The sequence below is a fragment of the Mesoplodon bidens genome, assembly GCF_964165515.1.
Source record: "Mesoplodon bidens genome assembly, chromosome: 2".
Taxonomy (NCBI): Eukaryota; Metazoa; Chordata; class Mammalia; order Artiodactyla; family Ziphiidae; genus Mesoplodon; species Mesoplodon bidens.
The window spans coordinates 152,934,752-152,950,691 of NC_138177.1; the positions used below are offsets into that span (position 1 = coordinate 152,934,752).

General features: G+C 51.5%; 1 protein-coding gene across 2 annotated transcripts in view; it reads left to right on the top strand.

Moving 5' to 3' along the window:
* The first annotated feature begins 210 nt into the window (after nucleotides 1-210).
* HIVEP3 (HIVEP zinc finger 3) overlaps nucleotides 211-15,940 on the top strand; it is a 130,907-nt gene continuing 115,177 nt past the window's right edge. For both annotated transcript variants that reach the window (XM_081226341.1, XM_081226342.1), the window contains exon 1: nucleotides 211-539. The gene's annotated coding sequence lies outside the window, so the exon portion shown is untranslated. The remainder of the gene's footprint in view (nucleotides 540-15,940) is intronic.

Here is a 15,940-nt window from a genome sequence, read left to right on the forward strand (position 1 = left end):
CGGCCTGTCACCGCGGAGGCCGCCTCGCAGACCCTCCCTGCGGCCATCGGGAGCCGGGGATTCCCCAGACGCAGACCCTCGCCGGCGGCCGCCCGCCCGCCGGGACCCGGCCGCCCGGGGACCCCAAGCGGCGGGCAGCGAAGCCGGGTACGCCGGGGCCGAGACGGCCGGAGAGGCGCCCCGTGCGGGCGCCGGGGTCCCCCGGGCTCGGCGACAGGAAACTCTGGGGAGTGAATGGAAAGAAGTGGGTGGTCCTGCCCCTGCGACTTCCCCTGACATCACTGCCCAAATAAGGAGCTTCCAAGCGGCCGCGGGGCGGCCCAGAGCCGCGCCCGCCGCCGGCGCCCGCCCGCCAGCCCGCCCCGCGCCCACCCCGCGCCGCGTGGGCCGCCAGCGAGCGCCCCGGGCACCGCCGGGCGGAGCCGAGCCGGGCGGAGCCGAGCGAGCGGGCGCTGCTGAGCCGCGCGGAGGCAGGGCGCGCAGCCCAGACCAGCCCGCCGCAGCCCAGCCCGGAGCCGCGGAGCCGCGGCCGTCCGCAGGTAAGCAGGGAGCGCCCGCGCCCCGCGCCCCGCCGCGGCCTGGCAGCTGGGAGCCGGCACCGCCAAGCGCGCCAGCAGCCCTGCTGGCCGGCAGCGGGAGCACCCTTCGGAGCGCGGCGGGTGGGAGAGGGCTGGGCGCGGGCGCGCGTGCAGGAGCGCGTCGGGCCAACTCCCCGGACCTCCGGGACTCCTCCGCAGCCTGGGGTTGCCTGGTACACGCGCTCTCCGCCTGCGTTTCCCAGACGCTACTTCTGTCACCGCCCCGGGGTGACACCAGCGTTCCCGCGTTCACACTTCTCTCGCACACTCGTGCCTGGTACAGCCTCACTCGGCTCCTGTGCCCCGAGCAGACCCGCACCCCGCCGCGCCTCCTGGGCCTCGCACTGCCGGACAAGGCGGGACAAAGCACCCCGGTGGGAACTGCCGAATGACTTTGGCAGCCCTAGCCACGCTTCCCCCTGGAGGCGGTGGCAGTTTCAGACTGTCATAGCAGACCGGCCTTGGGCTCCTCCCCGGGCTTACTGGGAGTGAGTTAAAACTAGCAGTGATCTGGCTCCTCTTGCCCCCTTGCAGAGTGGCACCTGGCACCGGGGATATAGCCGAGGGGGATGTACCTGGCATGGTCAGGAGGGTGTGGCGACTGGCAGGGAGCTAGTCCCGGCCTCCCAGCCTGGGTGTTTCCAGAGCGGCTCTCACTCCATGGGCATTTCTCTGAGCACCCTCCCCTCCCCTCTCAACCAGTGCAGGCTGCTTTGGATCCCGGACAGCAGTGGTGGCTGCTGCAGAACAGGTGCAGGTGTGTCCACCTCGACATCTGGCAGGGGGTTCTGTGAAGTGGCTACAGTTGCTTCTCTGTAAAATATAGTATGTGGTTATTGACGACTTGATCAAGGTCATAGGGAAAAATGATAAAGGCAAGTAATGTGTCCATCATTTCGTGGCTCTGGGCAGATTCCTTAATATCTTTCGGGCTGCATTTTATCATCTGGAAAATGGGGATGAGGGTCCTCAGAGGAATGTTGTCAGGGAAAATTGAGATCATATAAGTGAAAATGTTCTGTAGATATAGAGCCCTGTGCACATGCCAGTTACTGTGGTTTAGATGGTTCTGGGCTGGTGTTTGCCATGGCTCTGCTCTGGGATTTAGGGAGACTGAACGCCACTTCTGTTCTGTCATCTGCAAGAAAGGGGGCATTAATCAGTGTCCCGTGTGCCTGCTAGCAGATTCCCCAAAGTATGTTCTGTGAAACATTAGTTCTGAAAGCTGTGCCACGAGTAAGATTTCCCTATCCTAGTAAGTCTGGCAAATTCTGCAAGCTCTCTATAACCCTTCTGGCCAATCATAATCCATATTGGCAAATTAAAGGCTTTGAGAAGTACTGCAATAAAAAAAAAGTTTAACATTGTTAAACCCAGCATTTCCCTGGTTGACCCTGTATCCCTTTCCGGGTTACACATGCTTGTTCTCCCAGGAAACAGTGCTTCTGGAGCTACCAATAGACATGATGTGATGTCGTCCAGTTGCTAAGTTCTACTTGCCTTCTTGAATGAAGAGTAAGCAGAGGCCCAGAGGAGTTGAGTTCCTTATCTGAGATCACAGCTAAACAGTGGCCCAAGATCACCTGGTAGTTAGTGGTAAAGCAGGGACCAGAACCCAGACTCCTCATCCAGTGCTCTCATCCCATTCGGTTACATCCAGAAGTTGACAGGTCTCTTCTGCTGCTTTATGTGGACACTCTGCAGAATACAGTTGGCAAACATAAAGATTTAAATGGATTCAATGATGATCAGGTACCTACTATGTGTCATTTGTTGGGGGCGGAGGGAGACTTTAGTATGTAAAGTTCTACCAGATGTGGAGGTTGTGGTGAAGAGTAATGGCACCAGAGTCCACACACACACACACACACACACACACACACGCACTCCTACACACTCACACATCCACTTCGAAACACAAATCCCTATCTCCCTACGCTCTCAACCATGCTCACACACTCGACCCCATATACTCATTCACACCTGTGCCCCTACACCCGCACACACACTCCTACACATGCACACACCTGTCTCTGTACATGCACATAGCCACTCCTGTACACACTCATGCACATAGCCATCCTGTGTGCTCTAGGCTGCAACCAGGAGGCACTAGTGGCAATGGGCACGTCCCCTTTTTCTCATGTCCCTAGAGCTGGGGGCGTGTGCCTGGCACCAGCTCCCCAAGATGAGTATCGAGCACGTCGGAGGCCCTGGCAGGGCCAGTCTGATGTTTGCATTTCCCCAGTGTTTTCCCATTTCTCCCATTTTCTGCCATACTTATCCCCCCACCTTTTTTCCATCAGCTATTGTCTGGTCACACATGATATGACTGAAACAGCTCTGGCTTCTATTGTGTCGTTTGTTTTAATCAACTCTCAAAGCTCGGTTAGGGAAAGGGCTTGGTCTCATTAGTTGGATTGGAATCCCCAGCTCCTAGGAGTACGCCTGGCACAGAGGAGACGTTCAATAAGCATTTATTGAATGAGTGAGTGAGTGAGTGAGCGAGGGACTGCTGGCCACTAGGTTGCCCGTGACCCAGGCAGACATCCAGGTGGATTCGCTGAGCATGTTTGCTGAGGGCCTACTGGGACCTAGGCACCTTTTTAAGGCAATGCTTGCATTCTAGTGGGAAGAGAGAACGAATCGTAATGGACAAGGTAATGCTCACTGGTGTTACACACCATGAAGAAACTCCAACAAGGCAGTGAGATGGAGAGTGTCAGGGAGGAACGGGGGAAGCCGAAGACGGCCCTAGGGCATCCTCTCGGAGGAGCTGACATTTATCCTGAGACCTGAACCGTAAAAAAAGTGATAGCCCTGCCAAGATCTGGGAAAGGGGTATTCCAAGCAGAAGAACAGCAGGTACAAAGGCCCCACCGCATGAAGGAGCAGGGCTGAGGGTCCGTGGAGAGGCCACATGTGCGGCCACTGCTGATTCCCTTACCAGCACCTTTGAAGGGGGCATTGGCTGGTGTCTGATCTGGGACCTGATTGTCTTCATGGTACAATCACAAAACCAAACTTGGTGCATCCTGGGCTTTGGGGTGTAGGGCTGCCACCCCCCACCCCTATAAATGAGGAAAGGGTTGGGCTCCTAAGACCCCTCCCAGCTCTGCCATAATAGAATCTGATGCTCTGTGTGCAGGAGGATCACAACAGTTCAGGTGGTCCATCTGGAGGGACTGTGAATTAGTTGTGCCGCTTCCATTATTAATAACCATGATGTCATACATCTGTGTGGTTCCTGATGGGCTGCAGAGCAGTCTCTCCTGTGGACTCATCTGCCACGTGGGGGAGGGTTAAGAAGGGGGGATGGTGGCGGTGGGCAGAGAGACCTCAGATACCGCCACATGCTGCTGCAGGCTCACCCCAAGCCGCTTCACCCCCGAATCCCTGCTTCCTCAGCTGCAGAGCAGTACACAGGAGAGCCTACTTCCTGAAGCCCTGGGGCTGTGAAGTGAGAATCAGCATGTCAGGGCCTGGCATGCCGTCGTCGTAGGCACTTGGTAGCTGTTGGTTCCCATTTTACAGATGAGGAACCCAGAGCTAAGAGCACTGTGGCTTTTCTGGTCCACTCCTATATCTTCATTCTTCCCAGCCCAGAGCTTTGAAGAACTATGCTGTTGAATTGATTTGCCTAAGGTTGCACAGCTAGTAAAGGACTAACCCAGGACTTTGGGCTCCCAAGTCCTTTTCATAAACATCACGCTGTTTGGGAATAATTGTCATGGTTAATAAAGACAGACCTTCACACCTCATCTGTAGATGATCAGAATTATTGTTGTTTTGTGGAGAATCCTAAAGTTGTAAGGTCTTGGGTTCTGAGGCATGATATCCTTTGTAAAGCATTCAACGAATATCTTAAACATGTTGGAACCTTCTGGAAGAGCGTGTAGATTGAAAGAATGACCTCCTGAGGAGAGTTGAGAGCAGTGGTTTAACCAAGAGTGTCCTTTCCTGTCACCTGAGGGCTTATAACGGAAGAGTTCCTAGTTCTACCCCCACTGTCTGATTCAGAGCTTCTAGGGGTGGCATCTAGGCATGTGGAGAAGCCCCCTGGTGCTAGAAGTTCAGCCTGTGGATGAGAAGCCTGGCCAGCTGGATGCCTGGGAAGTCTGGCAGGCCCTCCATCTGCCTCCTTAGCTGTGGCTCTAACCCCTTTGTCCCCAGCTCACATCGGCCACGTGGGAGGAGCATGAGCTGTGGAGCCCCACAAACCTGAGTTTGCATCTCCTGCTTTCTAGCATGTACCTTGGCCCAGTTCCTTTACCTCTCCCAAGCCTTAGTTTCCTCATCTGTAATATGGAATGCTCACTCTTCCCTACAGGGTGGCTGGGTGGATTATAGGAGACCATCTATGTCAGATACCTTATGAGATATCTGTGCCTGGTACGTAGTAGGTGAACAGGAAACAATAGCTTCAGTTATTATTATGAAAAATGAATTATAATAATAAAAACAACTGCAGTATTTGTGAACTGGTTGCTACTAAAGGGTTCAATAAAAATAGACCAATTTGCTCCAAACACCAGACTTCTGAGAAGAGAGTCCACTCCATATTGTAAACACCAGTCCTTGGGTCAAAGAATTACCAGCTCCGCCATCTTCCCACACCTCTTCATTGCTCAGCTCCGGCTCTGGTGGGGAGCCGCGGGCTGAGTGGGAACCAGGGCCGGCCTCACTCTCCACACCTCCAGCAGATCCATGGGCTCAGAGTGGGGGACATGGAGTTTGAAGGTCAGTGTTGAGTTCGGGCTGTGCTCACCTATGTCAGCCTGTCTCCCGTTCCTGAGGTCACTGTGTGGAGGCAGCTGAGACGCAAGCACGTGGGCTTGTGGGAGTCACAGGACGTTGCACTTCTAACCTACGCTGTCATTCATTCATTTATTCTTCGGCTGTGGGTGGAGTCCTTCCGTGGGCTCAGCGTGGGGCTAAGCACTAGGAGTGCGCCTGCGTCCTCGCGAAACTCAGAATCTAGCTGATCCAACCACTCACTAGCCATGTGGCGTAGACAGGTTGCATTTCCTCTCCCGAGGTCAGTTTCATCATCTCTAGAATGGGATTGTTCTGGCTACTTCACCAGAGGCAGATCTTGGTGTTTTGAGGCCCCACCCCTCTCTGGAGTGCTGTCGAGGTTTTAGAGTCTCTACTAGAGCAGGCGGGCAGAGGACAGGGCTTCGGAACCGGCAGGAACTCCACTCTGCTGCTGGCTCTGCCAGGTACTTGCTGTGTGAGTCGCTGCATTTTTCAACTTCTCTGCGTTTCCTTTTCCTCGCTTATCGAATGTGGTTATGGCACCTTTGTTGTAGGGCACTGTGAGTGTGAGGTGAGATGATGATAAAGGGTACCTGGCTGTCAGTAAATGAGACCCCCATTTCCTTTCTGTCTGGCTCTTTACTGTCCTGCGCTTGGCTGCTTTTGGAACGTGACCTCTACCCACTGCTGCCCAAGATCATCAGGTCCCCGGGAATGGGCAGGGGCAGGCAGACAGCCCGCCCAGAGCTCAAGGAAATAAGCACATGTCCCTTGGTGAAAAGTGGGCCTGGGGAGGTGGTTCCAGCCCAAGAGGAATCAGGGCCAGGATGCAGAGCCAGGAGTCCTGGGTTCTGTCCAGGACCTGCCACCAGGTCACTGTGTGTCAGTTGCCAGTTCCCTCTCCTCTCTGAATCTCAGTGTCCTCACTGAGGCCAGTCTTCCAGATCCCCTGGCATCTTCCTGCCCTGAGAAGCCCATGGGCCTTTGATGTGCACACTGAGTAGCCTCAATAATGGAGTGGGCTGGTGGGGTATGGGGGTTTCACCAGTTTTTTCTAGCCTGGGCTCTACTGGAATTGATCGTGTGGAGAAGCCAGCAGACAGACTCTGGTTTCTAATTGGCAGAGCTGCTCATGGGAGGGGAGGCAGATGAAGGGACATTAATAGCATGAAATTAAATTAAAAGAAGGACATCACTCCATTTTTCTCCCTTAAAGAAGACCCAGAAGGCTCAAAGCCACCTGCTTGACAAATAGCTTTTCTCTCATTTGAATTCAATAGTGTGTTTGGATGGGAAGAGTTTGTTTTCAGATGATCAGGATGGAGGCAAGAGGTTGCAGAGTGACCCTGGGAATCCAGTCATTTACCGAACGTCTGTTGAATACTTCCCAAGTTCTAGGCGCAGGGATGCAGCAGTGAACAAAACAGACAACAGTCAGTGCTCTCCTGGAGCTTATAGACTAGCAGAGGGAGGCATACCGGGAACAAAGGAGCTCATAAATGTGTAATACGTCAAATGGGTTAAGTGCCATGGAGGAGAAGCAAGTAGGGTAAGAAGTTCAGAGAATGCCAGGGGAAGGATACGGGGGCTCTTGTATGTAGGATGGTCGGAGAAGTTATCACTAAGGTGACGTTTGAGCAGAGCCTTGAAGGAAGTATAGAAATGAATACACAAATTTAAGCAGAGTTCTTTCTCTACGGTGTACCTGAGAGCCTATGGAAAGATCTCATTTGAGGCTGAAATGGTCAGCTCAGTCAGGCAGCTCAGTCTCTGGGCCATCCTGCTTTAGATACAGGATGCCAAGTCTAATTCATGATCGTCGTTACACCTGCCTTAATGATAATAACAGTGAGCTGGATACGACTCTAAGTGAATGGGTCCTTAAACCTTCAAAACGCCTGTCCACATAGACTGGCTTATTCAGTCCTCTAACAAGGTAAAGGTATCATCTCCATGTTGTAGATGTGGAACCTGAGAACTCTATATATGGAGTGACAAGCCCAGGACCATATCCCAAGTGAGGGACAAAGTGAACATTCAAACCCAGACTCTGCCACCCATCAGATCTGTGTTTCTCCCTGTGGGGCAGCTGGGCACCCAGCCTACCACCTTGCATGAAGCAGAGGATGATATTTATTTTTTTTGAAAACAAAAGTAAAACCATAGACTAAGAGGATATGATGACTAAATGCAATATGGAATCCTGAATGGGATCCTGGAACAGAAAATGGACGTTAGTGGAAAAACTGGTGAAAATATGAATAAAGTCTGTAGTTGGGTTAATAGTAATGTATGAGTGTCAATTTCCACTTGACAGAAGTACCTTGCATATGGAAGGTGTTAACGTTAAAGGAAGTTGGGTGAAGGGTGTACGGGAGCTCTCTTCTATCTTTGCAATTTTTCTGTCAGTATAGGATTGTTCCAAAGTGAAAAATTTATCCAAAAATAAATGAATAAATCCACATACACTCCGACTTGCCGGCCTCCTCAGGTTAATGAGGAGAGCCATAATGGGTCATCAAGTAATTGAATCCTTGCTGCTATGAGTCATCCCTAGAGTTGCCTGTGTGAGAAGGAGCAAAATTATAAGCCAATGCCTGTAACCACGCTGGAAGAGGAATGGAGGAGGTATCTCCCCCGGAGGCTGCCCCTAGGTGAACTTCTCGTATACCGTATAACCTATATTTTAGGCTATACCAAGTTTGCCCTTTATATGTGATGAAAGGTCACCAACTCATTCTCACTTGATGCTGTAGCAGACAGATGGAAACCTAGTTTTATTTGTAGGGCTGCCTCATGTGACTCTATGAATCGGGGTGACTAATGGCAGTGAAAGAGTGGCAGGAGGTGGTGAGAACAGAATCGTAGAGGGAAGGTGTAACGCCGGTTTTCTCTTATGGTAGAAAACATCAGGGCCAGGGAACGGTGTCTCCTGGAATGAAGGAAAGAGAGCAGGGTCAAGGGCTTCCTTGCCGTGATTTCCTACTCACAAAGCAAGCGGGCTGGGGATCAGTCCCTCCAGCTGAAAACCACTGAGTCCAGAGCAAGTGATTGGTCCAACCTCGCTGTGCAACTGCCCGGGAGACACAGCTTAGCCTGTCTGGGTGACCTGGCCTCCTAACGGTTTCCAGAGGGCTTGTTCCTTGGCATGTGGGCATTTGGTTGGTGTAGCCCTGAAATGTAGGACAGGCAGAAGATGCTCAAATGGACAGGAAACCATCACCACGAGTCTGTTAGAAAGCATCTAATGTTTAAAAGAGTAGGGCAGCCACTCCAAGATAGACTTTATTTTAAGCAGGCTCTGATCTTGTGAAATAAAGAAGTCCGGCATTTCCCATAGTGTGTTTTCTAGAACACAAGTGCCATGGATGGAAAGATGTGTTACAGGGAGAAAATAAAAGTGCTCTGTGTGCAGTTTTCCAAGCTTGATTGATCAGAGCACTCATATATATACACATACGGTTTTATATATATACTTATATATGTGCATATAAGGAATAGATTTTATATACGTGTGTGTGTGTCTGTATAAGGAAGATGTATACATATATAAGATCGCTGAACTAGAGTGCTATACAGAAACATTTTGGGAAACACTAAAGTTATCTGAGGTCAAAGCTGAAAAAAAACACCCCAAAATGAATGCTAAATTGTGACTCTAAAACTTGTTTCTGCATGTTCGTTTTAGCAAGTCAGTTTCCCACATTTTTTTTCCTGTTTTGTTAACTTGACTGCCCTTTTCTCAGAAGAAAAACGGCAAATGGCATGCAGATGATCCTTTCCCCTCCGTTGTGTACTGTGTCCAAGGGAGACTGAAGTATTGCGTGTGTTCCCTGAGATGAGGGTAGCCAAGCCATGTGACAGCTCGGTGGTGGGTCTCTAACCCAGAAACCCACGTGTGACATTGGTATTTGGTGAGCTAAAAAAGAACCTCATTAAAAATGCCACTGGAGCCCCAAATTCCGCCTCTGTCAGGTGTGGTTTTCACACAAGGGATCCCCAGCACTTCCACATACACAGGTGTGTTTGTCATCCTGTAAGACGAGCATCTTTACTGCTCCCAGTGCCAGGTCACTGGACATGCCAGGCTAGGTGAGATCACTCGTTGACTACATGACGATTTCTAGCTAAGCTAATCCTCACCCCACTCCCTGGTACCAGACTTTCTCACCCCATGTTGCCCCCAGGGGAGAGTCCTCAAAACTGCCGACCTGACCTTTGGAAACTGCCTGCCAGCCCCTTCCCAGCCGGGGTCCCACCTCAGCTTTCACGTCCCCTGACTCTTTACCCCCATGTGTAAATTCTGCCCCCACCCAAATCCTGCTTCTCACTCCTCCAGGCATGTTCCCAACACGTCCGTGTCCCATCTAAGGTACAGGGTCCAGTTCCATTTTGTGATTGCCTCTGTTAGAAACTGAACTTCAGTTTCCTACCTGGCATATTATATCAATATGTACTTAGACTCCACAAGTAAAGTAAAGGATAAGTAACAGAAAGAGGGACAATTTAAGGAAGGAATTTTCTTTCTCTGTAGGTTAGATGTCGGGGAGAGGGAGCTTTTCAGATATCTCATTTGAGGATGAAACGGTTGGTTCAGCGAGGCCCTCAGACTCTGGCCTGTCCCTCATCAGACATGTGTGACCTCAGACGTCATTTGAAGTCTCCGAGCCTCTCTTTCCTTGGCCATAAACATGAATTGACGCTCCCACTTCCCTCTTGGGATTTTGATTCAATGCTGTGAAACTTGCGGGGAGCCTAGAGCAGTGCCTCCTGCATAGAAAGCTACGAGTTGTTATTCTTAGGATGAGAATTCCATCAACCAACTAAAAAAACAACCAAGTTGAAAAAAGTGTGCGAAGATGTAAACAGGTAGTTCAGAGAAGTGAAAATGGCTCATAAACATATGACTAATGCTCTAGGTACTAAAAAAACAAAGGATGATAAATAAAAATGCATATAGATGGCAAAAATGTGAAAAAATAGAGACAATCTAGTGCTGGCAAGGGTCAAGGGGACTTGTGAGCCTAAATTGGTATCAATGAAAATGATAAAGGCACATACCTGCCCTGATCCTGAAATTCACCAGCTATGGAAACACACATGTACACAAAGATACACACACACACACACATATAAGGGTGTTCCCTTGCAGTGTTGTTTGCAGTTGAGAGAGCTTAAAAATGACCTCAATGTACAGCAGGGACGGCGCTTTAGAAAATTATGGTGAATTTGTACTGTGGAATACTTTACGGCCATTTAAAAAGGAAGAAGTGAATCTATAGGTCCTGACATGGGAGGACATTTACAACATGCTTTTAACTGGAAAAAGGTTTCTGTGCGATATGTTTACTCTGATCCCATTTTTATACAGAAACAAACAGTTATATATGTGTGTGCACGTGTAGATGTGTTTCTGTGTTCATGGAAAGAGCATGGGAAAATACCAGGGAACTGTTAGTGGTAGCTTCATCTGGGGAGTAGAAATTGGGAGGGTGAAGGGGGACTGGTCCACATTTTCCTTTAAATACTTCTGTAGTTTTTAAAAAATATAGTTTTAAAGAAAGAAAACAAAAAAGAAAGCCCAAGAAAATGAAGAGCAAAGACTAATCTTTATAGCGCAGGATTATTGAGAAGATGAAATGAGATCATGCTTGGCAAACATCTAACACAGTGCCTGATGCTTACTAAGTACCCAATAAATGCTTCTGTCCTCTTGGCCCTCCCTCCATAGACTCTGGGCCACCCTGCCCCTCTGAGTCCATCCGGTGTTTTCCCCAGACCGCGAGCTCAATAAACACGCAATGGTGATCACAAGCTGGACAGCACACCAGGCGCTGTGTGCACCACCCCAGTGCCTGCCCTCATGGAGCCCCTGGTCTGGGGAACCCACCCTGTTTCATTTCCCAGCCGTTCCCTGGGTTCTTTCTTCTTGGTCTCCTTGTAAAAGGCTGCCTTCCTTCACTGGTTGCTGCTGGCCACACCCCCTGTCTCCCAGAAGGAGCCTCTCACCACCTCCCAGCGTGGGGCTGGCTTTGTCACCAAGCACATTCCAAGGGTGAATCTTATCATTTGGGTCAGGTCTGCTCACTGCTTTGTTTCTTTTCTGTTTCCGCTCATGGCCAGGCTTTCCCACTCCCGGGCGGGTGTGTGGGCTTTCCTGGGTCCCTTCCCCCACTAGCTTCCACCTGGCTTTGATGAATTCCATCATGTCTGCTTAAAATCATTTCACTTCCAATTTGCTAATTTAATTCTAGTCTTACAGAATTTTGGCAACCCTGCCAAATTGGGTGCCAGATGCAGATTTAATGAGCATATTTTCAGTTCTTTTTTTTCTTGTCTGCATGGAGATGCCGAAGAGAACGGGTTCTGGAACTAGTCCCCAGGGGGCTCCCTGGAACACCCCACCCAACATTTGACCTTGAGGCCCCAGGCATGACCTTCCAGCCAGGTCTCTCCCAGTCTGACAGGTAGAGTTCATGTCTGCACCCCTGGGAAAGGAGCTGTTATTGCATCATCCTCCCAGTCCTAGAAGCCTCAACCCAGTTCCCATCGTTTGGGCTTCACAGGAAGTGTATTTGGAGAAAATTACTTATTTCCTTCAGCCCATGTCTTCCAGCAGCCATGTGCAGCTCAACAGATGTTCACGGATTCATCTCTTTTACAAACACATACTGAGCGTTTTCTAGAGTGATTTCTCAAAGTGTGGTCTGTTGACAACCTGCAGTGGAATTCGGCGGGGGGGGGGGGAGGGGGCGGATAATGCATATTCCTGGGCCCTGCCCACAGCTGTAGCATCAGTCTGGATTCCACCCCTGAGGGGATGCTAGTGCCTCCTGCCATTCCAAGTGTTACCTCATTTCAAACTCATATGGACCCATTACAGGGACATCTTAATCTCCAAGAGAAAGACTCAGAGAAGTCAAAGGGGTGGCTCAGGATCCACAGTGGCGAGTATCAAAGCTGGGACTTGGCGTGAGCCTTTCGGTTCTCAGTGTAGGGCTCTTGCCGTCTCTGGTCACAGTGGCTCAGGGCTGAGAGCTGTTGTTCTCGATCCCAGTGGATTCACAGCAGGCCTGTGCCTGCCCTTGTGCATCCACACACACCCTGCTTCACAGACGAGGACACGGAGACCACGTTCCCACCCCCAAGCCGGCAAGTCTGCAGCGCTGTCAAAGCAGGGGCCACGACTCATACCACATCTGGTTCTAAATTCTGTGCCAAGAGACGCAAAGGGCTGAATGGTGGAAAATGGTTGTTCCCTCGAGGACCAGAAGAAATGGGCAGAGCTCTCCAGTTCTGGCACGGAGGCCTGCCCTGCTGCTGGGCGAGTCACATCTATTCCTGAGCCTCGGGCTTGTTGTCAGTACAGGATAGGGTTGGCTACGGTCGGTGATTTCCAAACTTCTTTGGAAAGTTCTCACTTTGTGGCCCCAATAAAATCTTGTACAGTATGTACAGAGAGACAAAACTGGAGATGCCTGGAGTGGCTCAGAGCTTTCCAGGAGGCAATTTGGAACATCTCCTGTAGCATTAGCATGGGCCATCTGTGTGCGTCCTCCAGCCACCCCGCCCCCCAACATGACAGGTGGCTACAGCCTAGCCTTGGGGTCTGGCACCTCGGGCTCCCGTCCAGGCCCTACCACTTTCTGGCTGTGTGACCCTGGCAAGTTGTTTCCCTTCTTTGAGACTCAGTTTCTTCCCTGTGAAATGGAGACCATAGCAGTTGAGGTGAGGATGAAATGAACTAGGGCATGCAAAATACTTAGCACAGTGCCTTGCATGTATCAATAGAAGGTATGGTGACTCTTGTTTTCCTTTGATGGGATAGGATTTAAAACATGAGAAGTTAACAGTCATGGCAGAGATTTCCCAGGGCCCTAGAAACACCATGTCGTATGAGTGAGTGCTGTGGATGGTGAGGCCCGGATATTTGTGGGTCTATATATTTCAACACATTTTTTAGCCCCTGCAGGGGGTGAGATCTTTTAAGAGAGAAACTCCCTGGTGGAGTGAGAGGATGGTTTCGACCGAGATTCCCAGGTGGGAGTCCCAGAATGGGAATGCGGAACAGGCTGGCAGGGCTCACCTGGAGCAGAGGCAGGGCGGGGAAGAGCTGAGCTGCTGTGAGTGGGCCTCTGGCGGCCTCCTTGTGTGGGACCTGCTGCTTCAGGGCAGGGCCCAGTCACATCCCAGAGGCCCAAGGACGGGGCAAGATCAGAGCATCATGGGCTTCAAGCCCACGGGGGTGCCCAGTGGATCCCAGGGCTGGTGGCGAGAGGTCAGAGAAGGAAAGGTTGGGACACTGTAGGGACCTGCTGGAGCCTCCCGTGCCCACAGTGCCACAGGGTTGGGGACAGTGAGAGTGCGAGAGTGAGTGGCACCGAGGGGGGATGTGTTCCATCTCAGTGGGACTATTTCTGGCTCTGCTCCTGCAGTCACTGTGGAAACTGCACGTGCCCAGTTCAGTGTGGAAACATGACGAGTTTTTCAAGAGTGATGTACACTAAGCAGCCAGCCAGGAAGCTGCCGCCCCTGCTGCTGGCAGGGTGAGAGTGTGTGCCTGCCCCCCCGCTCCCCACCCCACCCCACCCCCATCTCCTTCTCTCTCTGCCTGGGCTGCCGTTCTCCTGGAGCTTGTTTGGGAGAGATGTGTTCTGTGCAGCATGGTAGGTAGGCAGAAAAACGGCCTTCAGCAGACGTCCCCATCCTCATTCCTAGAACCTGTGAATACATTACATAGCAAAGAGGAATTAAGATTGCAGACGGAATTATGGTTGCTAATTAGCTGAATTTTTTTAAAATAAATTTATTTATTTATTTATTTTTGGCTGTGTTGAGTCTTCGTTGCTGCACTCAGGCTGTCTCTAGTTGCGGTGAGTGGGGGCTACTCTTCATTGTGGTGCGCGGGCTTCTCATTGCGGTGGCTTCTCTTGTTGCAGGGCATGGGCTCCAGGCATGCGGGCTTCAGTAGTTGTGGCATGCGGGCTCAGTAGTTGTGGTTCGCGGGCTCTAGAGTGCAAGCTCAGTAGTTGTGGTGCACGGGTTTAGTTGCTCCGCGGCATGTGGGATCTTCCCGGACCAGGGCTCGAACCCATGTCCCCTGCATTGGCAGGCAGATTCTTAACCGCTGTGCCAGCAGGGAAGTCCCTAGCTGACTTTTAAATAGGGAGATTATCCTGGATTGTCCACTTGAACCCCGTGCAGTCACAAAGAGCTTTAGATGTGGGAGGGGAAGGAGACTCAGTGTCAGGGATGTGATGTGAGGGAGGCTCCACTGCCATGGCTGGCTTTGAGGATGGAGGAGGGGGCCGTGAGCCCAGGAATGCAGGCAGCTCCAAGACGCTGGAAATGGTGAGGAAATGGACTCTCCCTAGAACCTCCAGAAGAAACAGAGCCCTGCCAGCACCTTGATTATTGCCCAGTGACCCGTTTCAGACTTGTGACCTCCAGAACTGTAAGAGAACGCGTTTGCGTTGCCTTAAGCCATTGCGTTTGATGGTTGTATGTTACAGCAGCAACAGCAGGCAGTGACCGGGGAGGCTGAGACTATCATGGGGAGAGGTCCGCAGAGAGGAAAGCTGCAGCCACCATCTTTTGTTTTCCTGAGGTCTGATCATTGCCTGTTGCCTCACTCTGGACATGGGTCCCCTCTGGCCAGCTTGCTCTCTGAGTGGGCAAGTGACTGTCCCCTCTTTTTCCTCCAGGCTCCCTGTCCTGTCCCTTCTAAGTGACTTCTCATTCCTCTGACACTTGGCGCCACTCCTGGGGCTTGTCACTTGGGGACCTTGCATTGTCTGCTTTAGCCACCAGCACGCTGCTGCCCCTACTCCCACACCCCTCCCCCCCACCAGCCACTCGCTGGGCATTGCCAGAACTTAGGGGAAGAATCAGTGACTTCTGCCTGTTGAAGCCGGTTGTGCTCCCAACTGGTCGGAGCCACGCTCTGTGCTGTGTGCTGAAAGGGCCAGGACTTGAACACAGGGTGCCTGGGGTTCAGTCCTGGCTGTGGCACCCAGTAACTCCAGCCCTTGGCTGATCACGTCCCTCCTTCCTCATGGAGAGGCTGGAGGGAAACAGGATTGGTGTGAAAGCCTTTGACAACACTGCTGTCCCGGTGAGCATGGCTGTCAGTGTTACTTTTCTCTCCCAGAGCTGAGTCCAGAAGTAAGAGCTCCTCTTCCCACTGTGGCATATGTCACCACCCTGCCTGGAGCCCTTCTCCCCTTGCTTTAGACACTTCCCACATGCCTAGACCTGGGGAAGCCTAGAGAAAATGTGGAGAACCAGGGCTGGGATGTGGGTGAGGCGAGTGAGGTGCCCAGGGTGCAAAATTTCAGGAGGTCCTCACCCTCAGCGTCATGCAAATGTGGTAGGGAAGTCTAACCCCACACTCCCTTAATAGACGAGGAAACTGAGACCTAGAGAGTGGAATGCCTTGCTCCAGGGCACATCGGGGGCTGGCGGTAGAGCTGGGACCAGAACCCAGGTCTCTCCCCTTCAGCTCCAGGGCAGGTCTGCTCTTCTTCCAATTAAATGCATGAGTGAGTGGCTGAATGACTTTATTACTCCAGCATGTATTTATGGAGTGCTTATTCTGTGTTAGT